Genomic DNA, 19023 nt, shown 5'->3' on the forward strand with positions numbered 1-19023 from the left:
GCCAGAGCCTTTTGTCTGACAATTTAAAGCTAATTGTAAATAAATCTATTTTCCCCTCTGAGCATAAGAGCAAAGCATTATGGCTCATGCATCAGAATTAACAATAAATAACAGCTAGTTCATCCACCACCACCACCACCCCGCCTATTTCATTTCTACCCCACTTTTGCTGGTGGAATAATTTCTATGGATGCCACATGCGTGAGTGGTTTTTTTGTGGGTTTTTGCTTTTCTTTTACCAATGACTGTCCCAGGTCCAAAGCAGTTTCCGACGGAGCATATTTTACACCAATGCAACTGCAGTAGATCTACCTTCTGGCAAATCTCAGCACTTACGGATTGCTCTGCCAAACAGCATCACGAGATAAAGCACCATAAATACCGTCTAAACTGCAGGAAAAAAATTGCACATTGAAAACATTCTTATTCAGACAGGCTTTTAATGTGCAATTCTTTTGAAATTTAAATTGTATGCATGGTGCATTAGCCCTTGGTGCTGCTGCAGCTGCTTTTTGGTTGATCTTCCCAAGGGAGGGCATTCCAAAGTTGTGTTGTACGCCACCTTGATGGCTTTTTAGCAGATAAGGTAGTATATAAGGTTAGGAATGGTAGTATATGGCAACAAGGGAGAGGGCCTTTTCGGTGTCGTTCCCCCCCCCCCGACTGTGGAATGATCTCCCCGATGAGGCTCGCCTGGCACCAACACTGTTATCTTTTAGGCGCCAGGTCAAGACTTTCCTCTTCTCTCAGGCATTTAATACCATTTAACAACACTAAGTTTGTTTTTTAACGGACCCCCAGAACTGTTGTTTTTAAATGGATACTGTTGTTTTTATACTGTTGTTCTTATGTTTTAAATTTTGTATACTTTTAAAGTTTACTGTTTTTAACTTTTGTAAACCGCCCAGAGAGCTTCGGCTGTGGGGTGGTATATAAATGTAACAAATAAATAAATAAATGTTAATAATAAATAAAACATGGCTCTCCCACCAAGAAGTGCCAACCCATATGCAAGGATTAACGAGATCCCAAACATTTGCTCGAAATTTAGGGGTGGTAGCGAAAAGGGGTGTGTGTAAAATGGCCTCCCTTTTGTATGTTGGGAGATGTGGGGCAAATGTTTAGAGCAGGAGGCAAATGAAACATACTGGCACTCCCCCAGCTCCTCAGTGCTGCCAGCCATCATATTTAAATTGCCATAACGCCCACAGAATGATTCTATGGGTCTGTTCACACATAATGGTATGCCATTTTGAATATGCAATGTCTAATCAGCCCGCTGGTAAATTGCTCCATGACTAAAGGTTAGTCATAGGTTAAACAACTCAAAGTTAACCTAACAACCCAAAGGTAACCGAAGAACTAACCATAGGTTAACTTTGTGTTGTTTAACCCACAAATAACCCATAGTGCCTAAGTTTGCATGTCACAGAGCAACCTACGATTGGGCTAACTGGAATTTGCATATTTAAAGAGACAGCAGCATAGCACTTATACGTGAATGAGGTCTATATCATGCAGTAAATGTTGTTCTGGGGGTCATTCTGGGACAAAAATGACATCTCCCAACCCCCCACTGGCGCAGAAGAGATGTAAAAATCCTGGGGATGTTTAATCTTGGCCTTAGCAGGAATGTCTGGGGACTGTCCCAGGCACCCCCTAATCTCCATCCTTATATCCTGCATAGATTCCAGCATTTTTAATTTTTATTTTAAGAGCTGGCAACCTAAAAACAGTATTAACTGGGAAAGCTATCAAGAAACAAGTCTGCTGCAATTTCCAGTCATCAATCTGAAAGGAAAGCAATTACAGAGTTACAAAAAAGACTGGGATGTCAAGAGCAAGATTCTATGTTAAATTTCCCTAAGGCAAAGATAGGGCCAACGCACACGCACACCCCGATGACATATGCAAAGAAGCTGGGAGCGTTCTGGCCTGCAAATGGAATAAATAGATAAAATAATGATGTTTCATAAAAGCAAATTGCCATAACAATATTAAATAAAGTAAGTTAAAATGATAGAGCATAATAAAACAAATGGAAGCCAAAAGACAATAAAAAATAATAAAGGTCAATCTATCTAACCTTTAATGGGCTTTAGGGTGGGGGTTGGAGCACTGAAAAGTCCATTCAGCCGACTAACAAGTCCTTACAATGACGTGCAAGAGGAGGAGAACTGCCCTCCATCCCCTTTCGTCAGCAAGACTACATTAGCAAACACCCCCAACAAAGGAAAAAGCCAGAGGGGAAAATAATCCAGACTTTCCCCACACCAAAATAAAACGCAACAAGGGAGGTAAGGGGTGAGATGAGTGCAAGACAGGGACAACGTCATGTGAGTACTGTGCTGCAAAACCACATACCAGGCATGGCAAGTGCGCAATAAATCGCTGGTGTGATAGAGCTCCATATCTCTGGAAATCTATGCTTATTTGCGGCCATGGCAACTCTAGTATTCTATAGAACTAGATTAAAAAGCTATGGAAAGATAGGGCACAAGGCTGATTTCTACTTACATGTTCAGGCTGGTTGTACGGTAATACTACATTATTAAGAGCAGGCATTTATTTTAAATTCCCAGAGCAGAAAAATAATGTCAAGGATATACTGTTGCCATGACCTTAATTAGGAGCCTGCTATTATAGGTGTCTCCATTGTTTCCTTCAGCAGTTCATAAAGCTCTTTCCTGCCTAGACAAGACCTTGCATGGAGCAATATAGCTTCATTATAGTGCAAGGGAATGTAAGGGGTGTTTTCATATAACTTATGGGAAAGCTACATCAGTATGAGTTGGTATGACCCAGACAGTAGTCTCATGTGCTGAACGTTAGATAGGAAGAAGGGCTCTTACTAGGGATGCATTTGTCATTGCGAAGTAGCAGGGCATTTCTTGACTGCTCTGTAACTTCCAAGGCTCATCAGGGACGTAGTAGCACAATCTATTAGGCTCCTCTATGAGTCCAAGAAATGTATTCAAATGTTCTGATCTGTAGTGAGGCACAATAAAGCTCTGCTGTGGTTAAAGCATCTCTATGAATTTGCTTGAGGATAATTATGTGCGCTTTCAATATATTGGGTGCTTTGTTGCATAAGCAAAAAAAAAAAGAGAGAGAGAGAGAGGACTTTGCCCCAAGGAGCTTACACTGAAGTTTGACAGTGGGAGGAAAGGGGAGATAGGAGGAGCAAGCAAGGTTAACAGGAGCTGAGTGTGTGAGCTTTATGGCAGCTGATAATGAAGAGGAGGACCAAGATCTCTTCTCAATCCTCCCAGAGTGCAGGACACGGAATAATGGGCTCAAGTTACAGGAAGCCAGATTCCGGCTGGACATCAGGAAAAACTTCCTGACTGTTAGAGCAGTGTGACAATGCAATCCATTACCTAGAGGCCTTCAAGAGGCAGCTGGACAGCCATCTGTCAGGTATGCTTTAGGGTGGATTCCTGCATTGAGCAGGGAGTTGGATTCGATGGCCTTATAGGCCCCTTCAACTCTACTATTCTCTGGTTCTATGATGCTAAGAATGAGATACTGAGAAAGAGCGTCCTGGAAAAGGTGGGTTTTAGAGAGGCATTTGAAGGAAGACAGGTGGCACTGTTGTGCAGGTGTATTGGGGGTTTCAGACTTAGGGGCAGCAAGGGAGAAAGATTTACAGAAGAATTAAACCGCTTGATGCTGGCCTCGCGTCAACAGGATTGTAATTATGGAAGGATCTGAGTTTTAATTATTTACAATAAGAGGGAAATTTTTTACACAAGCATCAAGGCTGGCATAAATCCCTCCTCGTTTTAGGGTTTTTTATTATTATTATTATTATTATTATTATTATTATTATTATTATTATTATTATTATTATTATTGGCCCTGGCCCCAATCCACCCCCTTTTAACTTCTCCAGACATCAGAGCTCCAACATCGGGGAGATAAGTGATGTGGATGTCTCCGTGGGGGCCAGGAGGGGTTTTCAAGGTCGGCTTTCTGCTGCCGAGGGCATGGCCTTTCTCTCCATCCAGGGTGAGATCCAAACAATCCTTTGGCCCCTGGGAAACCCTCCCAGGGATCATATAATTGAAACCTTAAAGAAGAAGATCTTTAGGTAGCTGAAAATAGTAGAGTTGGAGAATATAAGGTCAGAGGCAAGAACCTGTTGAGAAGTAAGGATGCTAACATCTTCAAAAACAATATGAGCTCTTGTTCAGAAACTGAAGGTTAAAAAATGTTGCTTTGTGTTGTTTCCATTTATTTACAAAGTTTATTTACTTTTACTTTAGATAGGAAAAGATGGGGAAGGGGGAGCCAGTCTGAGAGAGAGGGGCTGGCAGCAAACTTTAAGCGCCACCTCTTTTGTGAGAACTTCAGCAGCTTCGGCCATTTGGCTTCCTTCCAGCTTCTCATCTGGTATCATAGAATCATAGAATAGCAGAGCTGGAAGGGGCCTACAAGGCCATCGAGTCCAACCCCCTGCTCAATGCAGGAATCCACCCTACAGCATCCCTGACAGATGGTAGTCCAGTTGCCTCTTGAATGCCTCTAGTGTGGGAGAGCCCACAACCTTTCTAGGTAACTGGTTCCATTGTTGTACTGCTCTAACAGTCAGGAAGTTTTTCCTGATGTCCAGCTGGAATCTGGCTTCCTTTAACTTGAGCCCGTTATTCCGTGTCCTGCACTCTGGGAGGATCGAGAAGAGATGTGTGACAACCTTTTAAGTATTTGAAGAGTGCTATCATGTCTCCCCTCAATCTTATCTTCTCCACGCTAAACATGCCCAGTTCTTTCAGTCTCTCTTCATAGGGCTTTGTTTCCAGACCCCTGATCATCCTGGTTGCCCTCCTCTGAACACGCTCCAGCTTGTCTGTGTCCTTCTTGAATTGTGGAGCCCAGAACTGGACACAATACTCTAGATGAGGCCTAACCAGGGCCGAATAGAGAGGAACCAGTACCCCACGTGATTTGGAAGCTATACTTCTATTAATGCAGCCCAAAATAGCATTTGCCTTTCTTGCAGCCATATTGCACTGTTGGCTCATATTCAGCTTGCAATCTACAACGTCCCGTGCACTCTGTGGCCCATTTGTAAAGAAATGAATTTATGCAATAACTTACAAAACTTTCCCCTTGGCTTTCTCTAAGCCGATTAACAGGGAATGATGCAACGTGAAACCCTTTGGAGATAAAAATCACACAGTGCTCTGAAAGCAGTTTGAAAATAAATCCCAAGTGGCATCATGGCGGTTCAGCATTGGCTGTTGACATACCAATGTTTTGATGCAACTCTGAAGCCAGAAGCTTTGCAGATCCTATCCAGTTGCAGGTTTACTTGGGTTCACAGACAGAAGTCATTCCCAGCCTGAATTTCTTCTGATATACAAAGGGGATCAAGGTACCCGTGGATATGGGTAATATAGGAAGCAGCCCTAGACCAGGTCAGCAGCTCCCCAAGGTCTCCAAAAGAGGACTTTCCCATCACCTGTTTTCTGACCTTTTAACTGGAAGTGCCAGGGTTTAAAAGTGGGACATTCTGCATGCAAACCATGTGCTGTAATGCTGACATATTGTTCCTTCCCCCATCCCATTTTCTGCTCGAAGCTTGAAGAATCCACAGGTTCCTTTTGTCTCCTGCTCCTGCCTACTATTGCTGCTCTCGGGAAGAATCTCCCGCTCTTCTCTATCCACCAATGTGATCTTTTCTACACGAGGCTGTTAATCCACTGCATCTACTTTCAGTTTCGTCACAGAATTAAGATCGAAGCACTACACGAGGAACATTGCCTTTCTTGCCTTTTTGCTACATAACCTCTAGGTGGCACTGTGGTATAGTGAAATAGTGCAAATACACAAGAGGAAATCACACTTCCTTTCGTTTTCACAGTTAAATGCCACATTCTCCCTGCTCTAAAAAAAAAAAAACTCGATGAGAGCGCTAATTAGACACAGAAGTGAAACTGGAGGGTCGTGACATCAAATCCCTCATGTAGAAAACACCTGTAACTCTCCCTCCAGCACATCCTTCTCCAAGCCCCATTTCTTCTTCCAAGCCTTTCCTGGATGATCAGAGACCCATCTTTTTCTACTAGTTAACCCTCCACTACCTCCACCCCCAGCCTTGATACTCCTTATCAAGCCATATACTCTCTCTTCAAAGGGTGGTTCCCAACAGAGAACTCCTAGTGCTTCCAATCAAGAAGCACTGTGCAGCTAGTCCAACTCTTTCTCCTTAACATTTTTTTTTCTAGTGAGGAACAAGATGGTGGAAGTGGTGGGAAAACATGGAAGGTTTACAAATGGAAGGTAATGTTGCCTGGAGCCCATGTAAAATTCCATGAATGAAGCAGAGTGATTGGCAGGTAATGGTGGCAGCAGAAAACAGAACCAGCATCAGCATGCTGGGGCCCTCTCGGACTGATGCTTCTTGCCACAACACTTTTTCTTCTGTCAGTAGAGCAGTCATTTTTGTTTTTATTATCATTTTACACTTTTATTATTTTATGCTAAGCCCTCAGTTTTTACACTGGAAAACCGACTTAATTACTTCTTTCTGATTGGTTGTCAACATTGACGTGTCTGGAACGTTTTCTGTGTCACCGTGTTAATATCTTCCACTCCCTCATCTGTCTCGACATGCGCCCATACACACCACCACTCTCTCCTTTCCCCATATCATGGAGCATCAAGTTTAGAATTTGAAAGGGGTGGTGACCCATCCACACTTCACCTAGTCCTAATTCAAGTGCCAACGTGAGTCTGGCCACATCTACATGGCAAAGTGTTCTTGGTTTTATACTAGTTTAATTTATTTATTTATTTTATTTATTTATTTATTACATTTCTATACCGCCCAATAGCCGGAGCTCTCTGGGCAGTTCATGCAACTTCTCTTAGGATCAGTTTTAAAATTAAATAAGAGCTTTTCTACTCAAGGCTGCTTAATCACTGTATCTACATTTGGTTTTGTCACAGAATTGAGATCGGAGCTCTACACAGAGCTTTCCCTTTCCTGCTTTTTCACCAAATAACCTCTAGGTGGAGCTGTACTGTAGTGCAATAGCATACATAGGCAAGTAGAAAGAGCACATTCAGAAATAATATCCCATTTTCCTCGTTTTAAAAACAAAACAGGGAAGTGCTCTGAAAAAACTCTGCAGCTTTAACTGTTGTGCTGAAGAGGGAATTTCACCAGGTGCTGCATGCCTACAAATGATACCTACTGAAATTCCCTTTTCTATACAACTGTTAAAGATACAGGAGCCCTGTCCTCCTTTCCATATGTGGTCACCCTACCTTCTTCCTCCCAATGACTTTCCTTTTTGTATAGTGTTTTTTAGATTGTAGACCTGAGGGCACGGACTGTCCTATTACTGATCTTTGTAAACTGCTCTAGAAAGAGCCTTTTTTTTTTTTTGGCTGAACAGGGTAAAAATCCTTCAAATAAACAAATATTTGGAGTAGCTATGCCTTCAAGTTTAGGGCTGGTTTACACATGAAAACTGGTTATTTCCCTACACTGTCCTGCTCCATGTACAGGACAGGACAGAGAAAGGCATTGCAGGTACTGGTACTCCACAGTTATCTGGGGAAGATGAATTCTAACACAATCTAACATTTTTCGGAGCCGCCATGATTGCAGAAAGAACTGTAACGTAGCTCTTGTGCACAACAATACATTTCTCCATTTAATCTTATGTACAAGGATGAGATTGAATGCAGATATTTCTTGACAACGTATTTGAGAGCTCATGCCGTCCTGAAAGCAGAAGCCCCATAGTCTCTGGCACATTTAGAAACGCCAGCAAACTGGAAGCTTCCCTAGCTCAGGTTATATAACAGAACAGGAGAGAAGCTACATTTAGGATCTTGACCTCAGCTACATGACACCCTTCCCATCACAAGAACTTCCCGAGTAATCCTTTAGACCTTGAGAGAGCTACCCTCAGTTACCTGATACTGTTATTTAGGCAGACTTGTGATCAATGGGAATAAGACGGATATAATACAGAGACTGCAGACATCAAAGGAGATGTAGAGCTCCATCTGACAAGCATTTTATTGCACGCTCGTTACTGGGCACTCACAGAGTTTGCTCAGGTCCCTCACATTACGTCGTCTGTCTCCTTCCGCCCCTTCTGGCCTTCCTCGCACAACAACAACAAAAATCCTCATTAAGTCCGATGTATTTTTAAACTCAGAATTGCTGCTCTCCTGCTATGTGCAGAAGAAGAAGCACCATTAGAGCAGCGGACTCAATGGGCCTCGTGCTCTTCCTGTACTTCCTCTTTTAAAAAGAGAAAGTAACTGAGGAACGAAAACATGGGCGGAGAAGCAAAGCTAGGGAGCGGGTTAATCCCCAGTGTGATGGAGCCTGTAGTTGCTTCATGAAACACGTGTCAGGGCCCAATTGATGCATGAGAGGAATCGCACAATGATTAATGGATACAAATGTAGTGAGAGGCTCTAGAAAATTAATTGTACAGTTAAGTGCAGAATTTTGTGATTAATGACGTAAGGATTGTAAATACGTTGTTCAGAGAAAATGCTATAGCACAGGGGTTAGCAACCTATTGAGCTCATTGAGGTACAAAATTTATCCAGAGATTAGTTACAGCCCTGATGGACTTGAACTTGGGCATAAAGCCATGACAGGTGCTGGTGAGTCATGAAGAATCTGGAAAGGTCACAGATAAGAAATGAAGATTCAGCTAATTGAATAATTGGACAATTGCATGAGTCATGTAGATATGAAAGTGTATATAAAGACTTGTAATTTTAATCATGTCTGAACTCGGAGATGTACGTGTCGTGATATGCTGTGTTGTGTATGGAGAAACTGAATGTACTGGAGAACGCTGTTTTATATCTCAGTAAAGCTCTGTACTGAAGTGAGAAACCTCTGGTGTGAGTATTTCTTTGAACAAAGATTTTCTAAATTCTGCTACGTTGAGATTCCCAACACATTTGGCTATTTGAGAAAATGCCACACAACATTTTTGTTCAGTCAACAACTCTCAGAGACCAAGCGTTTGTCTTTTCCTTATTTCAAGTAGATCCCTCATACAGAATAAATACTAAACACACAAAAGTGATGTAAAAATCAAAACAGCTTCAAGATACATTTCTAGCACACAAGGTGAGTTCTCCCATGAAGAACTGAAATCTTTGATCACTGAACTGCTTTTTATACATATTAAGCATTTGGACATGTGTTTATCTGCTTACATACATTCAGATTTTATGTTTCCTTTGAAGGCAATGGAAATATAAACAAATTACTTAGGAGACTTTCAGACAGTGTGGAAATTGCATTTCCTTGCTGTAGTTCTCTTCCTGATTCTCTTCCGCATTTGGAACGAGCAGAATTACACAGAGAAGAGAGCAGCGACCACATGGCCTGTACATTTCAATGAGTCAATGCCCTCTAGTGGGCATTTTCTAGTACAACTTCCCTTGCACATGGCAGGAAATCCTGACAAACCCGTCATATCTCAGAAGAGTCGGTTTTCTGAGGGTTACCTTGTGACACTAAAACTGAGAAAAGGAGTAGGAGACGAGGAGGCTGACAGCATTGTCAAAATGACCCACAAACATCCATGAGTGGCCAATAATGAGCATGCTATAAATCACTCATTTAAAGAAGCTCCCAATCTACTCTAAAAATATATATCTCCTGTTCTCAGAACTGGATTTCTAGCTTAAAAAAATATGTATATGAGACAACATTCATGATCATCATAATATGCAACTGATATGTCAGTGACAAATGAATTGATTGCCTCAAATTTTTAGATTAGGAGACCCACTGTCTCCCTCCCTGGGTTGACAACATTCCTAGTTTATGGGTATTATTGCTAATACCATTATGACCCCTATTTTGACACTGGAACCTCCATTGTTAGCTATTTTCCACTTTACATCTTGATACAGATGTTTCTCAGAATGTTAGGTAAAGATTCCCACTTTGAAAAACTGTATTATCATCATCATCATTATCATCATCATCATCATCAACATCATCATCATCATCTATATACTGCCGCATAGCTAAAGCTCTCTGGGTGGTTTACAAAGGTTAAAAACGGTGAACATTAAAAACAAATATATATATATATATATATATATATATATATATATATATATATATTTAAGGATTTTTATGCCGCCATTCAGCCAAAAAAGGCTCTCACGGCGGCTTACAAAAGTATTTCTTGACAGTCCCTGCCCACAGGCTTACAATCTAAAAGACATGACACAAAAGGAAAGGGGATTGGGAGGGAGGAGGAGGAGGGGGGAAAGGAAAGCAAATTCAGGCACTACAATCTTAGTTGGAAAGTTCAGCAGTTACAGTTGGTAGCAGGAGGGAGGGGGCTCTCAGCTGGAGCTGGACCCAGGCACGGTGGAGAGGTGCCTGGCTGCTGTTTCCTCCCTCACTGGTGGCCTCTCCAGAGACAGTTGACAGCAGGAGGGAGGGGGCTCTCAGCTGGAGCTGGACCCAGGCACGGTGGAGAGGTGCCTGGCTGCTGCTTCCTCCCTCACTGGTGGCCTCTGCAGAGACAGTTGGTAGCAGGAGGGAGGGGGCTCTCAGCTGGAGCTGGACCCAGGCACGGTGGAGAGGTGCCTGGCTGCTGCTTCCTCCCTCACTGGTGGCCTCTCCAGAGACAGTTGGTAGCAGGAGGGAGGGGGCTCTCAGCTGGAGCTGGACCCAGGCACGGTGGAGAGGTGCCTGGCTGCTGCTTCCTCCCTCACTGGTGGCCTCTGCAGAGACAGTTGGTAGCAGGAGGGAGGGGGCTCTTATATTATATTATATATAATATAATTATATTTATATACTGCCCATAGCCGAAGCTCTCTGGGCAGTTTACAGAGATTAAAAACAGTGAACATTAAAAGCAAATATACAAAATTTAAAACCATAAAAAGCATAAAAACAAACAATATCCATTTAAAACAACTATTGTGGGGTCAGTTAAGAAAAAAACTCAGCATATGTTGTTAAATACCTGGGAGAAAAGTCTTGACCTGGCACCAAAAAGATAACAATGTTGGCACCAGGAGGGCCTCTTCAGAATATCCTTTGATGCATTTGATCACGGAATCTCCTAACTTGCTTAGCTAAGTCGGTCTGGGCAAAATGGGTCCCAATATTTGTCACAAAACCAAGCAGCCCCAGAGGAAGTCTCCCGTTCACCCCACTATGGCGAAATGTACTGTATTTCTATTTAAATTATATATATCTGGTCAGCCACTGCCAATCAGGGCTTTTCCACACAAAGCATTTATCATGTGCTCATTATCCCTACTCAGGGTTGTTTACGAGGTCTTTAAACAACATCATGGCCATCTGGTTTTGCTTCTGTGCCTAAACAGCACTTACCATGAGTTGTTGGTTTTGGTGTTTTTTTATGAGCAGAGAAAATGTGGCAATTAATTATGAAAATGAAAGAAAGTGCTATTTCCTCTTGTGTATTTGCTCTATTCCGCTATACCACAGTGCCACCTAGAGGTTGTGTAGTGGAAAAGCAGGAAAGGAAACAATCCTCAAGTAGTGCTCAGATCTCAGTTCTGCTATGAAACTGAAAGTAGATACAATGAATTAATAGCCTCACCTGGAAAGGTTCTCAGTGTTGACAATACAGGGCTAGCAGGACCAATGATCTGACTCAGTGTAAGACAGGTTTCTATGTTCCTAATTGGTACAACACATACACATCACGAAGTCTAGCCATTCTCGATGTAGAATTTGCATTATCTTGATGCAAAATAGTTTTAATCTGTTAGGATGTGTGTTTGTTTTTAGTGCACAGTTACACATTGCCTGATGTGAGGCAAACGACGCAGAGAGCTTTTTAAATAAATAAATAAATAAATAAATAAATAAAAATTCCTGGCCACTGTTGTAATGCACATGTTAAAATGAACTGTCACAAGCCTGACAGATTAAAATCAGCTCTCACATATCCAGATCCTTGGAAGTATTGACTTTTAAATTGATTTGTGTCTGTGAACAAAGCTCTAATGTGTCAATCAATCCATAGGAGTGTTCTGTCTCCTGTCTGACGGCAACCAGTTCATGCATTCAGCAGAATCAAACAATAAAAGCTGTTCTTGGACCACAATGCTTTGGGCTGTGTAGAAATTTCATGTCTGAATTCTCCTTTCATAGTTGGAAAAAGAAAAATACCCCGCGTACACAAAAAAACTAGCATGGGAGAGAGAAACACTTTCCTTACATATTTGTTTTTCATGTAGTAGGGCCAGTGATGCAAGTAGGTAATTTTATATTCTGGACATGATTGGGGTGCATAGGTGTGCACAGCACATTTAATTGGTTTTTTTTTTTAAGGTGAACCTTTATTGAATACTCAACCATAAAGGACATTATTATTATTATTATTATTATTATTATTATTATTATTATTCACCATAAACACTGATGCTATATTCCGCGCTTGGCTTGCCTGACTGCAGGAGGGCTGTTGCAGGTGTGGGGGAAGGAATTTATTTATTTATTTATTTATTTATTTATCATACTTATACCCCGCTCCTCAGCCAAAAAAGGCTCTCGGAGCGGCTTACACTTAGCAAAAAAGACTGTTCCTGCCCTCAGGCTTACAATCTAATAAAGACATGACACACAAGGAAAAGGAGTCAAGGAGGGAGGGAGGGAGGAGGGAGAGAGAGAGAGAGAGAGAGAGAGAGAGAGTCCAGCAGGAGCAGGCCCCGATGTTACTTCTGCCTGCTCCTGTCCCCTCAGTCCTTCTTCTTCCCCACAGGGCCAAGATGGCAGTTTGCCCTGTGGGGGTGGGGGAAGAGTCCAAGAGGAGCAGGCCCCGATGTTACTTCTAGCTGCTCCTGTCCCCTCGGTCCTTCTTCTTCCCCACAGGGCCAAGATGGCAGTTCTTCCCCACAGGGCCAAGATGGCAGTTTGCCCTGTGGGGGTGAGGGAAGAGTCCAAGAGGAGCAGGCCCCGATGTTACTTCTAGCTGCTCCTGTCCCCTCGGTCCTTCTTCTTCCCCACAGGGCCAAGATGGCAGTTCTTCCCCACAGGGCCAAGATGGCAGTTTGCCCTGTGGGGGTGAGGGAAGAGTCCAAGAGGAGCAGGCCCCGATGTTACTTCTGCCTGCTCCCGTCCCCTCGGTCCTTCTTCTTCCCCACAGGGCCAAGATGGCAGTTTGCCCTGTGTGTGGGGGGAAGAGTCCAGCAGGAGCAGGCCCCGATGTTACTTCTGCCTGCTCCTGTCCCCTCGGTCCTTCTTCTTCCCCACAGGGCCAAGATGGCAGTTCTTGTACACCGCTCCGAAATTTTGAATGGGGAGCGGTATATAAATATTGTAAATAAATAAATAAGAAAGGCATTTGCTCCACGGTCTTGTATGTCTTTCCCTCCCTCCCTTTGTTTTTCCTTCATAGTCTAATTTAGACTATAAGGTCCTTGGCATCAGGACCTTGAATAGCAGTAGGAGACTCAGTCGAGATCTCTAAGCCCCTCCCTATCCCCCATGCTAGATCCTGATGCAGATGGGGGCACAGCACTTACTCTAGAGTTAACATTGGAGGGGGGGAAGACCTAGCTGATAAATAAAGTTCAAAGTAATACCTGTTTTGGCCTATTGATTAAATAATCCCCCACTCCACCTCATTTAATTCAACTGTTCTGACCAACACAGCTGTCTCCTGCTAAGTCTTATGAAGGCCCAAATGAAGCCATGCTCTCCGTAATAAGTAGTAAATGTTCTGTTGAAGCCTGGGGAAAGGTATCCCATGGGGAGCTTATGTCAGGTCTCTGTCCATGTCAGACAGCTTTATTAGTGCTTGGAAGAGGGAATCAGTTTCATGCCAGTGGAATTCATGCAGAGAGTATGTGATACAGAGCACACTGGGGTCAGAGGCCTGAGGCCAGTAATTTTCCAGGGTAGGTGTCAGGCGTGGAGACTGCTCAGAGGTGACTGAAAATTCCAGTCCTTGTATCACCACAAGCCTGGTAGCACAGAAGTGAGCAGAAAGTGTGAACAGGTGGGGGGAGGAATAACTCTTGTCTGTGGGCATGTTCAGCAGGGTGACCATATGAAAAGGTGGACAGGGCTCTTGTATTTTTAACAGTTGCATAGAAAAGGGAATTTCAGCAGGTGTCATTTGTATATATGGAGAACCTGGTAAAATTCCCTCTCCATCACAACAGTAAAAGGTGCAGGAGCTATACTAGAATGACCAGATTTAAAAGAGGGCAGGGCACCAGCAGCTTTAACTGTTTGATGAAGAGGAAATTTCACCAGGTTCCCCATATATACAAATGACACCTGCTGAAATTTCCTTTTCAATACAACTGTTAAAGATACAGGAGCCCTATCCTCCTTTTCGTATGGACACCCATATGGACTTGCAGCTACGAGCCAGAAGTCTTTGATTAGAGGCAGTTCAGCAGAACGCTCAGAAGGGAAAAGGGCTCCAGAGAATATTCAAAATACAAGAATAAGGTTTCCAGTGTCAGCTCCTGAGGAAGGATTATTTTTAATCTGAAATGTCGAGCATTCCAGACACAGACAACAACTATTAAAGACTTTAATCATTTTTAACAGCACCAGAGCTAGTCTCTCAATCCGCGCCCACCCTATGTTCAGACATTATTATTTTTCCCTCAGAGAGAAAACAGGAGTCAGCCATGGGCCTGTGCAGATTCATACATGCCCTCCTTAGTGTGCGGGAAAATAACCCAAACCCGAAGATGCCATGTTCAAATGAGATATTCCTAGGCGATTTAAAACCCACCTTGTCAAAACAAAAAACAGCTCAGTGAAAAACAACATGAAACAACATTTAAAACCAGAAAAGAAACAATTGAGAAACACGCCGCCCTTTCATGAAAGCCAAAATGAACTTCCTGGGGCAGCCACCTCATTCTGACTAATGATAGCGCAGACCCTGGAATCAGGACTTCCCTCATCCAAACTCATCACTCCAGCAGCCTCTACACCGTATGAGTTCTAACTGGTATATGCAAAAGTTTTCAAATATAAATACACAGTGTGCCCTTGGGAATGACGATTTTATATAGAGAATGTGGATAGGGAGACATTTTTCTCCTTTTTATAATAATAGAAACTGGGGTCATCCCAAAAAGCTGACTTGTGGGAGACTTAAGACATATAAAAGGAAGAACAGTGCATAGTTAAACTATGGAATTCACAATCACATGACATAATGGTGGCCACTAATTTGGATGGCTTTAAAGGGGATTAGACAAATTCCTGGGGGAGAAGGTCATCAAGGGCTTCTAGCACTGATGGCTCTATGCTACCTCCAATATCAGAGGTGACATGCTTATGTACACCAGTTGCTGGAGAACATGGGCAGGAGGGTGCTGTTGCTCCATGTCCTGCCTGAGGGCTTCCCATGGTAGGCTGGTTGACCACTGTGTGAACAGAATGCTGGACTAGATGGAAGCTTGGTCTGATTCAGCATGGCTCTTATGTTCTTATGGATGAGGCCATCTTATTTCTTCATGAGCGCATTAAAAATGGCAAAAACATTGAACAATAAACATACATTCCGTTGTGTTTCACAATATGAGGCAAAAAGCACCACATGGTTCCATAGTCTATTTCTTATTTCAGAGCTCAGGAGCAATGACTACAACTGAGAGCTAAAGACAAAAGTATCACCTTCCCCTACAAAGCTTCTTCCCATTGGCAGAAAACTATTATTATTACTATTATTATTATTATTATTTATTTATTTATTTATTTATTTATATAGCACCATCAATGTACATGGTGCTGTACAGAGTAAAACAGTAAATAGCAAGGCCCTGCCGCATAGGCTTACATTCTAATAAAATCATAATAAAACAATAAGGAGGGGAAGAGAATGCAAACAGGCACAGGGTAGGGTAAACAGGCTCTGGGTAGGGTAAAACTAACAGTATAAAGTCAGAACAAAATCAAGTTTTAAAAGCTTTAGGAAAAAGAAAAGTTTTTAGCTGAGCTTTAAAAGCTGCGGTTGAACTTGTAGTTCTCAAATGTTCTGGAAGAGCGTTCCAGGCATAAGGGGCAGCAGAAGAAAATGGACGAAGCTGAGCAAGGGAAGTAGAGACCCTTGGGCAGGTGAGAAACATGGCATCAGAGGAGCGAAGAGCACGAGCGGGGCAATAGTGTAAGATGAGAGAGGAGCCATCAGGGAATAGATAGATTGCATCACCTTGCCATTCAAATATTAGCAGTGCTGCTAAGTTGCTTCCAGCAACCTAACTAGGCAATAGAGTTTGCTTGACACAATTCATTTCTTAATGTGGATGTGCTAGAGAGGTCTGTGTGTATCACTGTTTTTATTGTTAAGAAGACCAGTACAGTCATTTCCCCCACCTCGCAAACTGTTTGGGCTTCGAAAAGAGTACCCTTGCTTGCGTGGCTGTGTTTGCAGAAATTATTGTAGGAGACAGCAGGCAAAATACAAGAAAAAATAAATATTGGGTTTGGGCGGGAAGGGAGAAAACACAAAACTGATTAAACATTTGCATTGCTGGTCTTATGTAAATGCTTCTACAAAGGACGACATATTATACTGGCAAATATCTCAAAGATCCTCTACCTGAATAGGTAAAACAAATAAACTAATGGAGAGAAAAGTTTGAAAACTCTTCCATAATTATTTGCATAGTCAGGCAGAAGCAAATTCTAGATCTATCGGTCTGTTTTGCACATTTATGTGCTACACCTTCCCATTTCACAGCCCAGCTCTTGCATTCTATTTCATTCTAGCAGCTCAGCAGCCTAACTATCAAGTCCCCATCCAAGTAAACCAAAACACTGTAGTGCTTTTTGTAGACTCCACCTATCAACAGCTGTTTGGCCACTCAGTGGGACTTTTTATGCATAGAATCAAGCTGCAAATAATGGTTTTCGGTTCTAGGCGCTTTTACTCAAGAATGACATCCACCAAGTTCAATGGGACCAGCTCCCCAGATACATACGTACAGGATTGCAGCTTAGTTTGCCTTTGAAACACCAAAAAAAGTGTGACTTTCCATTTGATGAGCAGTTGACAGAAGGTACATATGTGCCTTAATCACTCACCCTGACCCAACAGCTCTATAATAGTATCCATGTGAATCTTGTTCAGTAAAATAAATAAATAAACTGACTTGGCTTGTAGCTGATTTCTGCTGCAGATAGCCTTCATGCTGCTCTCATTTATTGGCATGAGTAGGATCAGACTTGGGCTTCTACCCTGACCGGTGAAGGAATTATTTACCTTTTATTACACATGTGCAGAACTCATATGGGGGCCTATTATTTATAGAAGAAATGGCAAGTTCACTGATCTGTCTTTCACACAGGATCCTGCTGTGCACAGAATACAAGAAAATTCTACAAAGGAGCAGGGAGTGAGAGCAGAAAGACACACCGTACTAGTGCCTCTACAGAGACAGCTGTAACTCAGAGGGTCAATCCTCTTCTGAGTTTGGCAATATGTGGGTATCCCCTTCCTGTCTGATTTGCAAATAGCCTTCTGCTTTTTGATCTGTGTTCCTGCAACTCATGGTTTCTGTTTGTGGAACTACTCTTTTCCTCTTCTACGAAACTATTCCAGTTTATCTGGCCATCTATACGGTTTACAATCAAGCTGTGGATGTAACATCGGAGCTTGCACTCCTTTGCGATCATTTTGGAAGCACAGCAATTCCCCCAAGGAAGCAGATTAAAGCAGGTTTATATGCACAAAGGAAACAGAAGTAGGTTTGTAGGTTATCATCCTCAGTGTCAAAGAGGGACTCTTTGGATCATCACACTAGAGGCACTTTCATAACTGGGACAGGGAAAATTTTTTAAATTTTCTTTTGCCAAAATGACTTGGGGAGTAGATGGGACAGGATTTATGAATAAGATTCTGACGTAATACATAAAGAGCAATTTTTAAAAAATCCATCTAAAATGGCTATTATTATGATGGCCAGGGGATATGTGTATTGAGACCCTGTACACAGAGACACACACCGCATCCCTCTACAGGGTTAGACCAGCCTGTGTCAAGACTCGGGTGGGTTGGTTTGTCCTCACTGCAATAGCATGGCAACCATGTACTTAAATAGGAGAAACTGAAGGATGGAAATTAGGGTAGACCCAGAGGCTAAACCTGCTTCCTGCCACTGGTGAACGTAGCATTTAAAAACTGATCCTGCAAGACCCTATCTTGGTTTCGATTTCTTGGTCCCACTGGAGTGTGTAATGTGATGGAATGTCAGCAACTGGATTTTATTAGTCCCAGGAAATGTGGCTGGAGGCCTCCCTCTGGTGGCTGCTTTGCAGGGCTCACATGTAGTATTTTTTCTACCACAACCATCAGGAAGAGCTGGAGCATCTATAGCTTGGCTGCAGAGAACTTTGGGTGAACCTTTGCCTTCTTTCAAACTCCTCTATGGTCTGCTGTAGCATTGTGGGATGCTGGTTAAGAAACACAAACCCCAAATCTCTCTAGATATGCAGAAATAATTGTGCAGCTCTGGATCCCAGACTGTTTCCCCCTCATTAAGGAAAACTGAGTCTCACAAGTATTATTCCAAAATCCAGCTAAAGGGTTGTCACTAGTGCACACATCGAGAGACAAGAGACCCATATCCAACTGTGGGTGCACTCAGGTGCTAGGCTATGTTGATAGAACCCTTTTACAAATAGATCCATCAATCAGCTGTCTAGTGGGGAGAGGGAGCCCCACCAACAGCTGATGAGCACAACTATTGCTTTCGTAAGACGGCTCTGCAGGTTTGTAACAAGCTAGGGATGCATTCAAGGTAATGACCCCTTGGTAGATTGGTCCAATAGTGTTTGCATGTTGGATTTTACTAAGCAGTTTAAAAAGTCATCCCACTCCCTGAAAGCCTACATTATTTTTGCAAATGTATTTTTAAAATGCTTAAGATGAAAAGGATCCTATTCAATAATAGCAGCAAAGCTACTGCCTGCCCCTGAAGAAATGATAATTTTGAAAAACTTTTTTTAAAATTGTGTTTTGCAGGCAGTGCACTTTCCTTCTCCAGCAGTGGATC

At 42.5% G+C, this 19023-nt stretch overlaps 1 protein-coding gene across 1 annotated transcript in view; it reads left to right on the forward strand.

Moving 5' to 3' along the window:
• The window catches only part of EIF4A3 (eukaryotic translation initiation factor 4A3), a 428365-nt gene that overhangs the window by 71212 nt on the left and 338130 nt on the right, over positions 1-19023 (forward strand). The gene's annotated exons all lie outside the window — the stretch shown is intronic.

Source organism: Elgaria multicarinata, chromosome 4 (assembly GCF_023053635.1).
Source record: "Elgaria multicarinata webbii isolate HBS135686 ecotype San Diego chromosome 4, rElgMul1.1.pri, whole genome shotgun sequence".
Classification (NCBI taxonomy): domain Eukaryota; kingdom Metazoa; phylum Chordata; class Lepidosauria; order Squamata; family Anguidae; genus Elgaria; species Elgaria multicarinata.